The sequence below is a fragment of the Amphiprion ocellaris genome, chromosome 23 (genome assembly GCF_022539595.1).
Source record: "Amphiprion ocellaris isolate individual 3 ecotype Okinawa chromosome 23, ASM2253959v1, whole genome shotgun sequence".
Classification (NCBI taxonomy): Eukaryota; Metazoa; Chordata; class Actinopteri; family Pomacentridae; genus Amphiprion; species Amphiprion ocellaris.
This window is the reverse complement of record NC_072788.1, coordinates 245,791-261,304: the sequence shown is the minus strand read 5'-3', so window position 1 is coordinate 261,304 and position 15,514 is coordinate 245,791. Positions and strand designations below refer to the sequence as shown.

Sequence of the window (15,514 nt, the reverse complement as noted above, 5' to 3'; positions counted from 1 at the left end):
TTCTTTGTTTTCAGTTTTTACGGGGGGGGGGGGATGTCATTTTAGGGGAACTTCAGACTTTGGGATTTAAAAATATTGAATACATTCTTTTCTCCCATTTTTTTTTTTTGGATTTGGTCTCAGAACAAGAACATTTACACAATCACTGCATGTTTATGGTTTAATATGTGGATTATTGGATGTAAAACGTCCTCCAGTTCTGGAACGATTATTTTATGACAGCATTCGCTGGCAGATTTTCAGCTTTTAAAAATGAACAAATTCTAGATGAAAGACTAAAAAAACTTAAAACCGACTTTACGTCTTTAATTAAAAATGCAGATAATAATAAAATCACTGAAAATGTTCAGGTTGGCTGTAAAAAACACAATAATAAAAAAAAAATCCACATTAAAAATCTGTGTTTTTCTAAATAATCATTTGTTTTGTTCCAGTTGAATCTTTTACTACATTTAGCAGATTTTTGCTGTTTTGAATTTTACACTGTTCTTGTTTTTAACGCGTTTATATATATATATATATATATATATATATATATATATATATATATATATATATATATATATATATATATTTAACATAATTTGGCTGTTATTTATTTATATTATTTCTCTGATTATCTGGCTGTATTTTATCTCCTTCAGTAGGTGGGGTTGTTGAGAAGATCCAGCCCCGTTAGTGGAGAACTCTGGGTTCCTGCTGGTTTCAGATCAGCTGATTATCTCCATCACCTGTAGCTCTGATTCAGATATTCAGCTGCTTCCTCTGTTCCCGTCCACGGCAGCAGGATGGATCCACAGTCACGCAGCTTCCTCACCGCCAGCCGCTCCGTGTCTGTCCCGGTGGCGCAGATAGGAGGAGGGACCGATCCGAGGTAACGGAGGAGGAGGAAGAGGAGGAGGAAGAGGAAGAGGAGGAGACCGCTGGAAGGAAGGTGGAGGAGGCGAAATCCCGCGAGAAAAGGAGCCACAGAAAACGGGCAGTCAACGTGCACCGAGCGGAGAGACGGGAGATCGCGAGGAGCCGCCGCACGTGAGGTGCGCGAGACCCCGGGGAGGCGAGCACGGACTAACCGGTAATCTGGAGGAGAAGCGCCGGGGTTAGGGTGGTTTTATTTCACCCCCACGGACACGGAGGACCAGGATCTCCAAGGAAAGGTAAGGAGCTCCACGGAGATCCGGATCACTCACACCTGTAACAGCCGTGGCCGGTTAATTAACGGCAACTGGACCGGAGGTGGGGGCCGGTTCTGCTGCTGGTGTTCGCGGTCTCCTAGAGGAACCATGGAGGGTCTGACAGCTGGAGATGTTTGGATCAGAGAGGAGCAGTTTGGGTTCAGAGAAGATCCAGAACGGAGGGTGTGTGTGTGTGTGTGTGTGTGTGTGTGTGTGTGTGTGTGTGTGTGTGTGTGTGTGTGTGTGTGTGTGTGTGTGTGTGTGTGTGTTTTTGCGTGTGTGCGCGTGCGCGTTGTGTTGCTGTTAGCCTCCCACATGTTCTCCACCAGTGGATCTGCTCCTGTGCTGCTGTTTGCGGCAGATGGAGGTTCTGGTTCTGGTTGTGGAGGTTCTCCTGGAGCCTCTCTGGGTGTCTGGTGGGTGGTTTATGTATCATCATTTATTGACTAATGCTGGAGAGAGGGGGTGTGCAGGGAGTGTGTTCCTGTGTTCCTGTGCGCGTGTGTGTGTGCGCGCGCTGCAGAGTTAGTGTGGGTCTGCCGCTGCTGCTCTGTGCAGAGATGGATGGAGCTGCAGGATGCGCGTGTGTGTGTGTGTGTGTGTGGGTGGGTGGGTGGGTGGGGGGGGCGGGGGGGGGGGAGTGTGCACGTGCGCGCGCCCTGGAGGACCCAGAGGGCTTTCCCTGCATGTGAAACCCTCTGTCAGCACCTCCAGTGTTCCCGCCTGATCCTGAAGCACAATGTCAGAACTCTAAGTTCGTGCTGCAACACACACACACACACACACACACACACACACACACACACACACACACACACACACACACACACACACACACACACAGTGTGAACGTGCACGGTGAGCATGCAGCAGCAGAGGACTGCAGCCACCAGTGTCCTGAGGTTCTAATGAATTAAAGAACATCATCCTGTAGCAGTTTCTAAACATCCAGTGTTAATGTGGATAGCAGAGTCACTGTGATGCTCTAATTATCCAGATAATTACTGAATAAGCGTTAATTATCCTTCTGTGGAGCCGCTGCAGCTCAGGTCTATGCTCAAACCTGGATTATAGATGCTTTATTTTAGTCATTTCTCAATAAAAACACCAAACATCTGCTGGTTAAACGGGACAATTTGCTGCTTTTCATGGAGAATGTTTGCAGTTGGAAGCTGGTTTAATGGTCCTGGAGAACATTTGTTCTATCTGGAGAACATTTATTCTATCTAGAGAACATTTTACTGGTTAAAGAGTCCTGTAGCCATTTATTCTATCTGCAGAACATTTATTTTATCTGAAGAACATTTATACTGGTTTAATGGTCCTGGAGCCGTTTCTTCTATCGAGAGAACATTTGTTCCATCTGCAGAACATTTATTCTATCTGGAGAACATTTCTACCTGATAAATGTTGAAACATGGTCCCAAAGTTAAACTCTTACAGCTGCAGAAATAATCGGCTCAGAACACTTTGGATCATCTGCTTTTCTCTGTTTCTATCTTCAGTATCAGCGGTGGTTCTGTTTTAGGTTCTCTGCTTTAGGTTCTCTGGTTCAGGTTCTCTGTTTTAGGTTCTCTCTATATATATTAGGTAATATACCTGCAGGGCTGATCACCTGTGTCAGGGAGATTTAGCTCCAAACGGACCAGGGGGAGACTCTTCTTCATGTCATATTCTAACATTTGTCGTCTCCTCAGACTCTATGTTTTTGGTGTTTTTCTGCGTTTCTCCTGACGGTATCGGTTATATAACGGATCACACCGGAGCGATCCCCGGCCCTCTTTCTCATCATTTTGTTCTGCTTCCAAACGTTACCTCAGCAGCTGGAGGGATGGAAGCTGCCAAAGAGCTGCAATGTAGGCAGGAGGAACAAACACAGGAATCAGTTAGAGGCTTTATCTACCATCTGAGGCACATAAACTACTGATAGAAAGGTTAACACAAGGGTTTTCTAATCATCAATGAGCCTTTCAACACCATTAGCTAACACAATGTAGCATTAGAACACAGGAGTGATGGTTGCTGGAAATGTTCCTCTGTACCCCTATGGAGATATTCCATTAAAAATCAGCTGTTTCCAGCTACAATAGTCATTTACCACATTAACTATGTCTACACTGGATTTATCATTCATTTAATGGTGTCTTCACTGGAAAAAAAGTGATTTTCTCTCAACAATAAGGACATTTCTAAGCAACCCCAGATTTTTGAAAGGTAGTTTATTCTTGTCATTTAGGAAAAATTCAAGTAACTTTGGTCTTCAATTTGGAGTCATTTTAAAAAGATTTTTAGTCTAAATATCCAAAAACTGGAACCTTGTCTGGTCAAACACATCAGATTCTACTGATGTTAGAGCCCCAACAGTTGGTGAGATGTGGACCAAAGACTGGATTGTAGTAGAAATATGGATCGATCCATTTATAGACACTTACAGGAACATTATGGAGACACTAGACCAGCCTCAATTGAAGATTCTGTGCTTTTTTTCCATTTTGAAGAACAAATAATTTGTCATTGTTGTCATTTGGGACAATTTTGATTAATTTTAGACAACCTTTATCTAAATTTACACAAATTTTAATAATTTTAGGACAAGTGTTGGGTAATCTTTGACAGTTTTAGATCATTTCAGACAATCTTTATCTTATTTTGAACAAATTTAAGTAATTTCTGACAAGATTCAAGTCGTCTTTGGTGAAACGTTGACAGAAATGCATAAAAGTCTGTATTTTAGTGGAAACATGGATCCATCCACATATATATAAACACTTACAGGAATTTTCTGGAGACACAGTACTGACCTGGTTTGAATATTTTGGACTTTTTCCTCTATTTTCAGGGGCCTATGGTTATTTTTAGACACAAATCATTCATTTCGTTGAGATAATGTCATGCATTTCACTGTTTTTTTACTGTGTATTGTGCTATTATGAACGTTTTCAACCTGGATTTTTGTCTTTTTTGACGTTTTAGAAAGAACTTTATGAAGTTTTGGGTCAATTCCAGCCCAAAAACAGCCACAAATCTATATCTGAGCTTTCCATAGATACACAATCTGGAGTATCTGATGTGATGGTGAAAATACAAAAATAAACAGCACTCCTAGACATACTAGACATTTCTAAGTGACCCCAGACTTCTGAACGATGGTGGACACAGGGAGCTTCAGTTGATAAAACCGGAGACATAAAAACAGTTTGAACAGATTTTAGTTTAAACACAGGGTTTAAAATGAAGCTCTGCAGTGAGAGGAGACGTAGCTGAACTGTGTTTAATAGATTATAGAAATGATTCTGACTGGTTTCAACTCTCCAGAGGAACATTGGAGTTCATCATTGGAACATCATCAGCAGATGGCTGCAGCTTCACTGTTAATGTAGAACGTAGAGATGTGAGGTTGGAGCACCTGGAGCCCAGAGAGAGTGTGAGTGTTTTATATATTTATATATCTATGTGCTGCTGGTGTACTGCATATGGCCTGTAAGCAGCGGATCACATATAATATATGCAGATGGAAACTGGTTTCCAGATCTTCCACCACCTGTCACTGGAAAACATTTTGTGCTTCATTTTGTTGACTGACGTGTATGTTGTTGTTGGATTTCTGCATCTAAATACTCATTTTGTTCTTGTTTATGGACAAGAATTATGTGAATAATGGGTGTGTAATGAGTCAAGTGTGGTTTTTTCGTGGAGATTATTGTCTTCAGCTCCACATCGACTTCTGCTGATGAAGCTCATCCATGGACAACAAACAGCATCTCAGTTGGAAGAGAAGTGATGTTTATATCTTCACCGTGCATTTTACTACCTCGCTGTTGCTCCTTTCCAGAAAAACAATCATTTAGTAGTATTATTATTGGATGGTAGTCGTAGGGTTAGGTAACCCAGAAAATGGAGGAGAAGCTTCAAACATGTTGTGATATTTTGTGTAGTTTTGGTGCCTAAATTTATCCAGAAATGGAGTGAAAATGATAATTTATGACATTCATCATCTTTGAAGCGTCTTCTCGTGATAGACCATCAAATCCTGCAGCTCTTCATCTAGATTTCATCATCTGTGATGGTTGTTTTCTGCAGTCAGGACATGCTAGTTGTCATAAATGTATTGAATCTGTGGCAGCGAAACATAAAACAGGAGTCTTCAGAAACTCCTGCAGGTTAAAGTGGTAAGGTAAAGGTAATGTAAAGAGTTCTTATACAGATCTGAATCAGTAGAAAAAGGAACATGCCACAACATACTGGTGTAAATGAAGCGTTGTGGTGAGAAATTCATTTTATTTTAAGTGGAAAACACATTAAAAACAAGAAAAACTCTCAGTGTGCAGTCTTCCTCCAAGGCTGCTCAGTCATTGGATCATTTCTAGCAGTTGAAATCTTGAAAACATTTGTGTCAGAAATCACCATGGAATATGACCATTTAATATAGATGTACCCACAAACACAATGACGTGAGCTCAGGCGTGTGTTCTGCATGTGTACGTTATGTACAGATACCGGATCACGTGACCTAAATATGTAACAGGCGGCAGGAATTGATGAGACTCAGAAACATCCCACAGTTTAATCAGCTGTTCCTTGGATCATTTCTGATGGATAAGTCCTGATAAGTCCTCAGTGGTGGATTTGTAGTAGGATCACAATCATGTGATCATGTAGTGTTCACTTGTTGTCATGGTTACAGTGCCGCCGTGCCGCTATCTGGCAATGATACAGAAATCTTTAACAAATCTGTGGATCCAGACTATAAGCTGCATCACTGCCAGAATCTAATCACTTGGTCCTTGTGTCATTTCTGAGCTTCCCTGGAAATTTAAATCCGTTGGTCTGTTTTTGAGTAACGTTGCTGACAGACGGAATAACAGACAGACATACGTACTACAATCGTCACAGCACTTAGTGGAGTAATTTCCTCTTCACTCCCATTCTTCCCACCACATGCCAGACTAATTTGAATGTATTTTGCACATAGCTCAGCTGTAAACCTTCTTTCGGTATTTGTCACTCTAAATGAACTGAAAACTCTCCCTAATCCAGTAGCTTTAAAGCTACAAGCATCCCATAATAATGCAACACTCTGGAGAAGACTGCATGCACACAGTTTCTAAGACAAAAACATTTCATCCTGTACAGTTTTTTATGTCCAGCTGTCTTCTTGACTTTTAGAGAACATAATCGATGTAAAAAAGGCTAAAATTCTCTGTTCTCAGATCTGCTTTTCTGTAAATATCTTCAGCCTTCGGACTGTCGGTCAGACAGAAAACAGCAATTAGAAGAAGCTCTGGAAACATGTGATGAGTGTTTTAAAGTGTTTTCATCGTTCTAAAGGCAGATATTGTGATAGAATCAGTGCTGAGACTGACGTTTCTAATGCTACTAGTGTTTTTTCTGCATGTGCTGCTGTTTTCATGTGTTCGGTCTGACAGCCAGAGAAAGTTGAAATCCTTTTTTGGGTTTGTGGTTTTGCTGGCTGTGACCTGAGTGGGTGAGGACTTTTTTTTTTAAACCATCTCTCTCTCTCCCTCTTTCTTCCTCCTCCACTCGTTTTTATTTTGTATTTTCAGGGTGGATGGAGTCGAGGAGCTCGGCTGCTGATTGTTTTGTGCAGCAGAGTGAAACGCTGCTCTCCATCCTGCCGTCACTTCACTGTATTTTCCTCCATCTTTCCCTCATCGCTTGCTGATCATCCTTCCATCTCCTCCATCACTTCTCTCTCTCCACTCGTTTTCCTTCATTTTGCTTCCTTTTGTTCCGACTCTTATCTGTCGTTTCTCCTCCTCTCTGCGAGGTTTTCTACTTTGGCTGCTTCCACTTCTTCTCCTTCCTCTCATCACATCGTCCTTCATTAAAACACCAGCTCCTTTTCTCTTCTTCTGTTTGAATCCTTCTCATCACTTGTAGGTAGAAATCAGAAACAGTCTCTGACTTCGACCACTAGAGGGCGCTCTCAGGTGAAACTCTGACGTAATAAAGTTTATGGGAGGACAGTTTTGTAAATTAACGACCTTTTCTGGCTGCAGATGTTAAAATTCAGGCTGCAACTGTTTTGGTAGTCGAGTAATCTGAACTGAATAATCTGATTTTGCACGCTAGCTAATATTCAGGGAAAATTTTACTATTGAAATTTACATGATTTATTTACAGTAAAGTATTTTCAGCTGTGATCAACAGTCCAATACTAAAATGTTCCCACTGTAACCAGCATTAACTGTAGTTGCTTGTAAATTACGAAATGATCTTTTAAAATGTAAACTATCAATGTGATATATTAGATAAATAACTAATATATTCTTTAATCTCTGTGATCCAAAATTGAGATCTTCCAGCTCAGTTTAACATTCATAAATGCATTTACACCTAAAATATTAAAGGGAAAAGGCAACACTTAGTGTATGAGGCTGACTCCACAACATGCATAAAGATCAGTGATAAGTTTTATGCATAAAGAAAACACTGCTTTGAGTCAGATGGGATTTAAATGGAGTAAAAAGTTTGAGTTTTTCTCATTTTAGTAGCTTCTGCAGATGTGGAGCACAGTCTCTGCAGTTTTCTATATCCTTTCTTTAAACTACAACACAAATGTGATGTTCATGAGTTTCTCTTTTTCCAACCTGCCATCGATAAAGAACTGAGTTTATTATTCTATTCTCTATGAAGAGCTGAACCGTGGGATGACGAGGATCCACTGCAGATAATTCATGAGCTCATATTTCAGCACAATAAGCAGAGTTTTGGCTAATGTTGATTGTGTTTTTTATGGATGGTTTTATGGTTTTGGTTCCTGTAAAGGTCTGAAAGGTGGAGCCTCCACCTTTCTGCTGCCCTATGTAACATCCCATAATCAACATGAGCTCCATGCAGGAGGAGTTTGGCTCGCTCAGCTTTCACTCCGGTCTGAGCTGCCAAGTGTTGTGTCAGCATTACAGCACTCTTTACTCGCTGTAAATATTTAGAGATCTAACAAAGCTCAGGAAGACGGATGGTCGGACGTGGAGCACAAACACTGGAATCACAGGAGCTTCATTCATTAGACGCTCCAGGACTGGAGAACAGAATGTTTCTGTAGAAGCTCAGAGAGAAGACACTGAGGCAGATGAAACATAATGAGAACAAATAGAACAAATACTGGAACCTTTGGAACGCAGCTGTTTGCTTTACAGATACCGAAAAGCTTTAGAACGGTTTCTGAACTTTCTATCTGGTATTTCATGTTCTACTGCAGGAGTACTCGCCTACAACTCAGAGAGGTCCAGTCAGAGATGATTCATAGTCAAAGGTCCAGAACCATATTTAGTTTTATGTTCATAGTTGAGAAAGCTGCAGCTGTATGTTGATTCAAACATGGCCAGCATGTTCAGGGATATTTTTATCTTTGTTGCTTGTCTATTCTCCGGCCGTCGTCCCTCACCTCTCAGCGGTGGATTTGTAGTAGCATCACAATCAGCTGATGTAGTGTTCACTTGTTGTCATGGTTACAGTGACGCCGTGCCGCTATCTGGCAATGATACAGAAATCTTTAACTAATCCATGGATCCAGACTATAACGACAAAAGCAAGACACAAAATGATAAAAATGAGACACAAAATGACAAAAACGAGACAAAAAAACGAGACAAAACGACCAAAACGAGACACAAAACGACCAAAACGAGACCGAAAACGACAAAAACGAGATATAAAATGAAAAAAACGAGACACAACATGACAAAAACGAGACATAAAATGGCAAAATTGAGACACAAGATGACCAAAACGAGACACAACAACGAGACACAAAATGACAAAAACGAGACACAAAACGACAAAAACGAGACGCAAAACGACAAAAACGAGACATAAAATGAAAAAAACAAGACATAAAATGACAAAAACGAGACACAAAATGATAAAAACAAGTCCCTATACGGTCCACATCCACGCTGGTCAATTATCATTAGACAATGTAGACCAGCCCTGGATGGACATGTGGAGACACAACGAAGCAGTTGGTCGTTACTATGGAAACCTGATACTATCAGAAGATCTGGAAGGTGCTAGGAGAAGACACTGGTCTGGAAGGACTGCAGTGCTGGACAGAGGGAGCTGGAGAAGAACTTTATTCACTGATTCCATCAGATTTAACTGACTGACTGAAGGTGTCAGTATTTGTTTTCTGGTTTTTAGCTTGGAAACCTCCACCTAACCATCATGTTGACTTGTCTTCTGTACACAAAATCACATCTTATTTACATGTTTACAAGATAAAAAATGATTGACTTCTTGACTGACCATATCTTTGGCCTAAGCCAGTCAAGGTTTACGTCCATCTCTGTCCAAACTTAAATGAGATAAGGGTAGTGAGAATGGTTAGTTAAGGAGGTTTTATATATATATATATATATATATATATATATATATATATATATATATATATATATATATATATATATATATATATATATATATATATATATATATATATACACATATATATATATATATATATATATATATATATATATATACACACATATATATATACACACATATATATATATATATATATACACATATATGGGGGCATTTCATCTGTTTTTTTTTTTCCTGAAATCTGCTGCCGTCTGCTCATAGAAACTCTCTGAAAGAAGTGATTGGCCCAGAATGATAAAGATCCACGCTGGAAAACCAAAACAATGAGTTCTAAAGGGTGATAAAGGTAAACAGAGCTGAAGGGAATGAAGGTGATGAGATGTGTCTTTACTACGACTGACTCCTTTTACACACAGATAGTCCTGTGGTTCTCTCTAAAATGTGAAAATGTTGCACTCAGCTTCTTTACAGAATAGATGCTGAGGAAAAACAAGCCATTCTGGTTGTGGTTTGTGTAATTTAAGCTGAAAATGATGAATGTTTGGAGACCTCAACCTGGTTTTGGTTTGTTTGGAGATTCCAGAGCAGAGAAAACCAGCAAATGTTTGAAATTTAATCAAGCTGCTCTAAACCCAGCGGCTGTGAAGGACCTCAGCCTCTGCTATGAATTTCAGAGTAAATTTAACTTTCTTTGCCCACATTGATTATATAACCGAGTACAAAAGAGGTCTGTGGTGTTCAAAGATCCCATTAGACTAAATGTAACGGAGGAAGTGTGAACAGCAGCTGGTCAGCGATGGAAAGAACCGGAGGTAAAGAGAGTCGGTCAGTGTTCTCTTCAGCAGGTCTGCTGTGGTTGGAACAGTCCAGTTACCTCTAAACCAGGCTCTTGCATCAGAATAATGAGGAAGCAAAACCAGCTCTGTGTGGACGTCGTTCTTTATGTTCCTGAAGTGTCTTCGCCCACTGTAACGAGATTCTCAGACGTCTTCAAGGACAGGAAATCCAAACATCCTTTTTCAGATCAGATTAACGTGAAATAGACGGTTTAGCTTCAATAGAGAGGAGTCGCCTTGTTCTCTGTTCCTCAGCCAAGGAGGCGGAGTTATGGGACAATCGACGTCTGTCTGTCCGTCTGTCTGTCTGTCTGTCACCAACGTTCCTCTAAAACAGACCAACAGATTTGGATGAAATTTCCAGGGAAGGTCAGAAATGACACAAGGACCAAGTGATTAGATTCTGGCAGTGATGCAGTTTATAGTCTGGATCCACAGATTTGTTAAACATTTCTGTATCATTGCCAGATAGCAGCACGGTGTCACTGTAACCATGACAACAAGTGAACACTACATCAGCTGATTGTGATCCTACTACAAATCCACCGCTGAGGACCGCTGATGTTTATAAAACTGTGAATAATTCCTACTTTTTAAAGAAAATTTTAACAGTTTGAAGACATTTTAAAGTGTTTTTGGACCCATTTTTAGTCATTTTTTAACCCTTCTCAGCCATCCTACACCATTAACTCATGTTGGACAGGGGTTTGAACAGTTAAGGAGGAGAGTTCTGGACAAGTTCTGGACAAATTTGAATAATTTCTAGTCATTTTGCACGTTTCAGGTCATTTTTGACAACATTTAGAGAACATACTTGTTTTATGAGGTCAGATTTAAGTCATTGTGAATGTGTTTTTATTGTTTTTAGTCATTTTTGGAATCCTTCTGAGATCCTAGATGTTTAACTCAAGATTTTGTGATTAAATTTATGGGAGATGGAAACAGAACCATGAAACGCTGTAGGACATCGAGGACATCGTAAACCAAGGACCTACTCTATGTCTGTTCATCCATTCAGTCGTCAACCAACATTTATTTGAACTAAAATCTTTACTTATTGTGTCAAATGTTGCTGTTTGACAAATATTAATCGTGATTAATTAATTACAAAGCCTGTAATTAATTTGATGAATTTTATAATCGTGTCCCACCGCTAATATAAACATCTATGAGTGTTAATGTAGATACTGTTAGATAACAACTAAACCGTCTGCGTGTCCAGATAACACCTAGAAACGTTCTTCTGTAGCTAGAAGTGACCTTTTAGGAACACAGTGAATCCCATCATGGTGGAAGTGTCATCATTCTGACATCTGGTCGTATCGATGGAGGGTCACGAGTCCAGAGACCTGGAAGAACTGATTCCTCCTCATTGCTGAACCTGAACATGGAGTGGCTGATGTGAACTTATTGACGTCCTCCTCCATTCGCTGCCAGTATTTATCTCCTCAACGTGCACTCACTGAAGAAATGATGTTTTTAATGGTGTTTAGGTGGAATTTAAACAGAATTCCCTTTCTACAGATTACAGATAATATTAAGTAAAATCACAGAGAAAAGGAATTAATTTACACAATAACTGTAAAAAAAAACCAAGCAAACAAAACAAAATTGTAAATATTGTCCCCATTTTTACAAATCAGTATTTTTACAGAGCATGACATACAATTACTATTTTCACTGCATTTAAATTAGCAAAATATTGTTGTGTTATAGATATTTACTATTATTGGAAAGAGGAAAGAAATGCATGTTGAGACCTGAAAAATGTAAAAAACAAAAAAACACCTATATATATATATATATATATATATATATATATATATATATATATATATATATATATATATATATATATTTAATTATTTATTTATTTATTTATATATTATATAATATATATGTATATTTATTTGTAGTATATATTTATATATTATATATATATATATATATATATATATATATATATATATATATTATAATTTACATGTTGACTGTATAAACAAAAAGCAAACCACAACTGTAAATAATCTCTGCATTAAAAACCTCTTTCAATCTGTAAATCATTTTTTTGCTGTGACCATAAAACAGATTTTCTGCATCTAAATCAGCAATATACTGGAAGTATATTAAGGACTGGAAAATAAACTGTTGTTTTTTAGATTTTCAATTTCAGATATTTAGTTAAAGCAGAGAAAAATAAAAAATAAATAATGTCCACATTAAAGTACTGTATTTTTACAAATAGTCATTCTTTTACGTCATGTGACCATAAATGTACTCATTTTTCAGTATTTAAATCTTCTGTGGGTTGAATGCTTCTGTTCTAAATATTTGCACTTATTTTCAGTTTTTTCAGTTTTGAACATTCCTCTGTTCCACTTCTTGCTTTTCCACATATTTTTGTCTGTCTATGTGTGTGTGTGTGTTTATGTCTGTGGGTTTGTTTGTTTACAGGCTTGAATATTCATGCTTGTGTGTTCGTGTCTTCGATCGGCTTATTATCTTCAGGTCTGTGGCGTCAGAACGACTCGGTCATGTTCCTCTGAAGGGGAACAGAGACTCGGCTTCACCCTGAATGTTTTCCTCTTTTCCTGCGTCGACGTGTCAGATGGCCTCGCTGTGCTTTGCCAGAGGAGAGCTCTGATCCATTTAGCAACGCTGGATGTTATTCTAATCGAACGGTTTGATTTGTGATCTTGACATTCAGGAAAAATGATGATCAAATTGTGAAAAGCGTTGTTGCTGCTCCTTACTGAGATTCGTCTTCCTTAGACTCCAGATAGTGACCCATAGTGGCAGCATCTTTAACCTCCTGTCTCAGTTTTAGTCATTTTTCACTCAAGTAGAAACAGAACTACACCAAAAATACACTTTTTTATCTGGCAAACAGGCAGAATCACCAGATTTTCAGTCACATTTCTGCTTCATCAGAAAAATAAACAACCAAATCTAAGCTTGAAATCAGGATATTTCATTAAAATCTTTTCTTCCTCGTGCCTCAATTAAAAATCTGCCATAAAATGAACCATTAACTGTAACTACAGAAACATTTAGCACTCCAAGATTCCATTAGTGACTCAGCTGAGGCCAACAGTCAGAACAGAAGAATTCAGAAACATGGAAAATGTTGCACGTTATTTCTAGAAATGAACAATCATGCAGTTCACCTTTCAGTCATTCTGTTATAAAACAGACATTTCTGATTCTTTCTGCTTCTAGTCGTGGTTGTTCTGTTTCCATGCAGGTACAGGACTTTATGCTGCAGAGAAAAACGAGACGGGAGCTAAAACTGCTCTGGTTTTAGATGCATTTTTGTCATTTTTTTCCTGGTTACAGACGAATGTTCTGTTTAAACTGAGAAAGTCACTGCAGCAGGACAAGACTTGATGAGTCAGTCTATAACTGAGGGTCTGTTAAAGTTCATGGGATATATCTGCATACATTTTTTATTAAAAGTAAAAAAAATGATGTTTTTATGTTCATTATGATCATGTCTTTACATATTCCAAAATTATTTATTATGGAAACAATCAGCTATTAATAAAAAATGGCTGGATATCACTAAAATGTCGGCTCTGATACAAAGAGTCCCTCAGTTATATACTGACTCAGAATCTGTAAAACTAGCATCCAGCTAAAACTGAAAAGTGCTTAAATAGCCCCCTAATCATTATGACACCACCCTCAAGGATTTAAGAAAAGCAGAGTTGTCTTTCAGCTGTTTAATCTCCTTTTTTTTTTCCTGTGTAATGAGCGTTGGAGCCTCGCAGCACGGCTAAAATAAGCTGTAGGTAATTAGGAGATACAGTCAGCAGCTTTCTGTCCAAACTCTGCTCCCTTTAGAGTAAAAGTGAAGTCATCCCATCGTGGCGTCGACTCTCCCGGCCACCGTATGATCCTCTTCAGAGCAGAGACCTCGACTGACTCCATCCACATGTTTAAACCTCAAACACAACCCCAATCCATTACCGGACAAACACACACCAGCAGCAGCGTCTCAAATCAAGCAATTTATTCTGGCCCTAATGCAGGAAAAGCAGTCATCCATAATTTGGAGAACAATGAGCAAAGCCATTGGAAAACAGCAATTGCTGCTGGAGATAATGGCTCAGGGTTAGTTATCATGTAGAGAACAGCAGCATTCCTGGCTTCTCTCTGCCGTTATCTGTGGTTATCAGAAAGAACAACACAGCAGAATAATAATCCTGGTTTAATGTTCCTTCAGTTACAGCAGAGGAGGAGCTGCCTCTAATGTCCTTTAATGCAAGAAGCAGGAGAACGTTTATGTTGGAGGTGAAAATCTGCTGCAGTCTCCTGGAGTTATTGGAATTTCTCTGAATAAAGTTTTACTTTTGTAAACCTAGATAACTTCAGGTTATTAATAAGGTGTTTTTAGCCAGTATTTTGAGTTAGTCCCTTAATTTGCCTTTTCTCTCAGGAGAATTAGTACCTTAAATTGGCCACAAGGTGGTAGTAGAAGGCCATTATTGTCCTTAAGATTGAATTTGATAAGTTTCTTTCGTGCGCGAAAAAGTGCTCGGGGTGATCATCTTACCGAAATACGCCATCTTTTCTTTCTCTGCGTGGATGCTACGCTCCAGCTAGAGCTGGATTTACTCAGAAAACAGACCATAAATGTGGTATTTTGACACTAAAGTTAACTGTAGAAGTTACGGAAGTAGACAAGAACCATCAGACGTCTTTGAACCACGTAGAAATCGATATTCCGGTGAGTTATGGGTGTTTTTCAAGGTTTTACCGAAGCATGCTAACGCTAGCAAAGTGAAGCTAAAAATGGGAAACACGAACCCCGTAGTTTGTCTAAAAAACTGTCAGGATAACTTTGATAGGAATTAAATGGTTTTCCATTGATATCTGTTAACTGTTTATGTGTTTACTGAGTTGTATGTTGTTACTACTTGAGTAATTTACTGTGTAAAATGAAGGATCTCCACTCGGTTCTGGCTAGTTAGATGCTGCATATGTTCAAATGCTAGAGTACATTTCATGCAGTTAGACTGAGTTACTGAGTCTAATAATGTGCTAAACTGTAAAATGTGTTGTATTATGGGCTGTAGGATGAGGGAAGAATGCATTTAGATTCAGAAGGTTATATTGTTCATCTCTGATATGCTGTATTGTTATGTGTACAGC

The 15,514-nt window shown here is 38.9% G+C and overlaps 1 protein-coding gene across 1 annotated transcript in view; it reads left to right on the top strand.

Moving 5' to 3' along the window:
* Positions 1–762: 762 nt before the first annotated feature.
* The window catches only part of trpc5a (transient receptor potential cation channel, subfamily C, member 5a), a 159,919-nt gene continuing 145,167 nt past the window's right edge, over positions 763–15,514 (top strand). The window contains exon 1 of the mRNA XM_055007928.1: positions 763–1,157. The gene's annotated coding sequence lies outside the window, so the exon portion shown is untranslated. The remainder of the gene's footprint in view (positions 1,158–15,514) is intronic.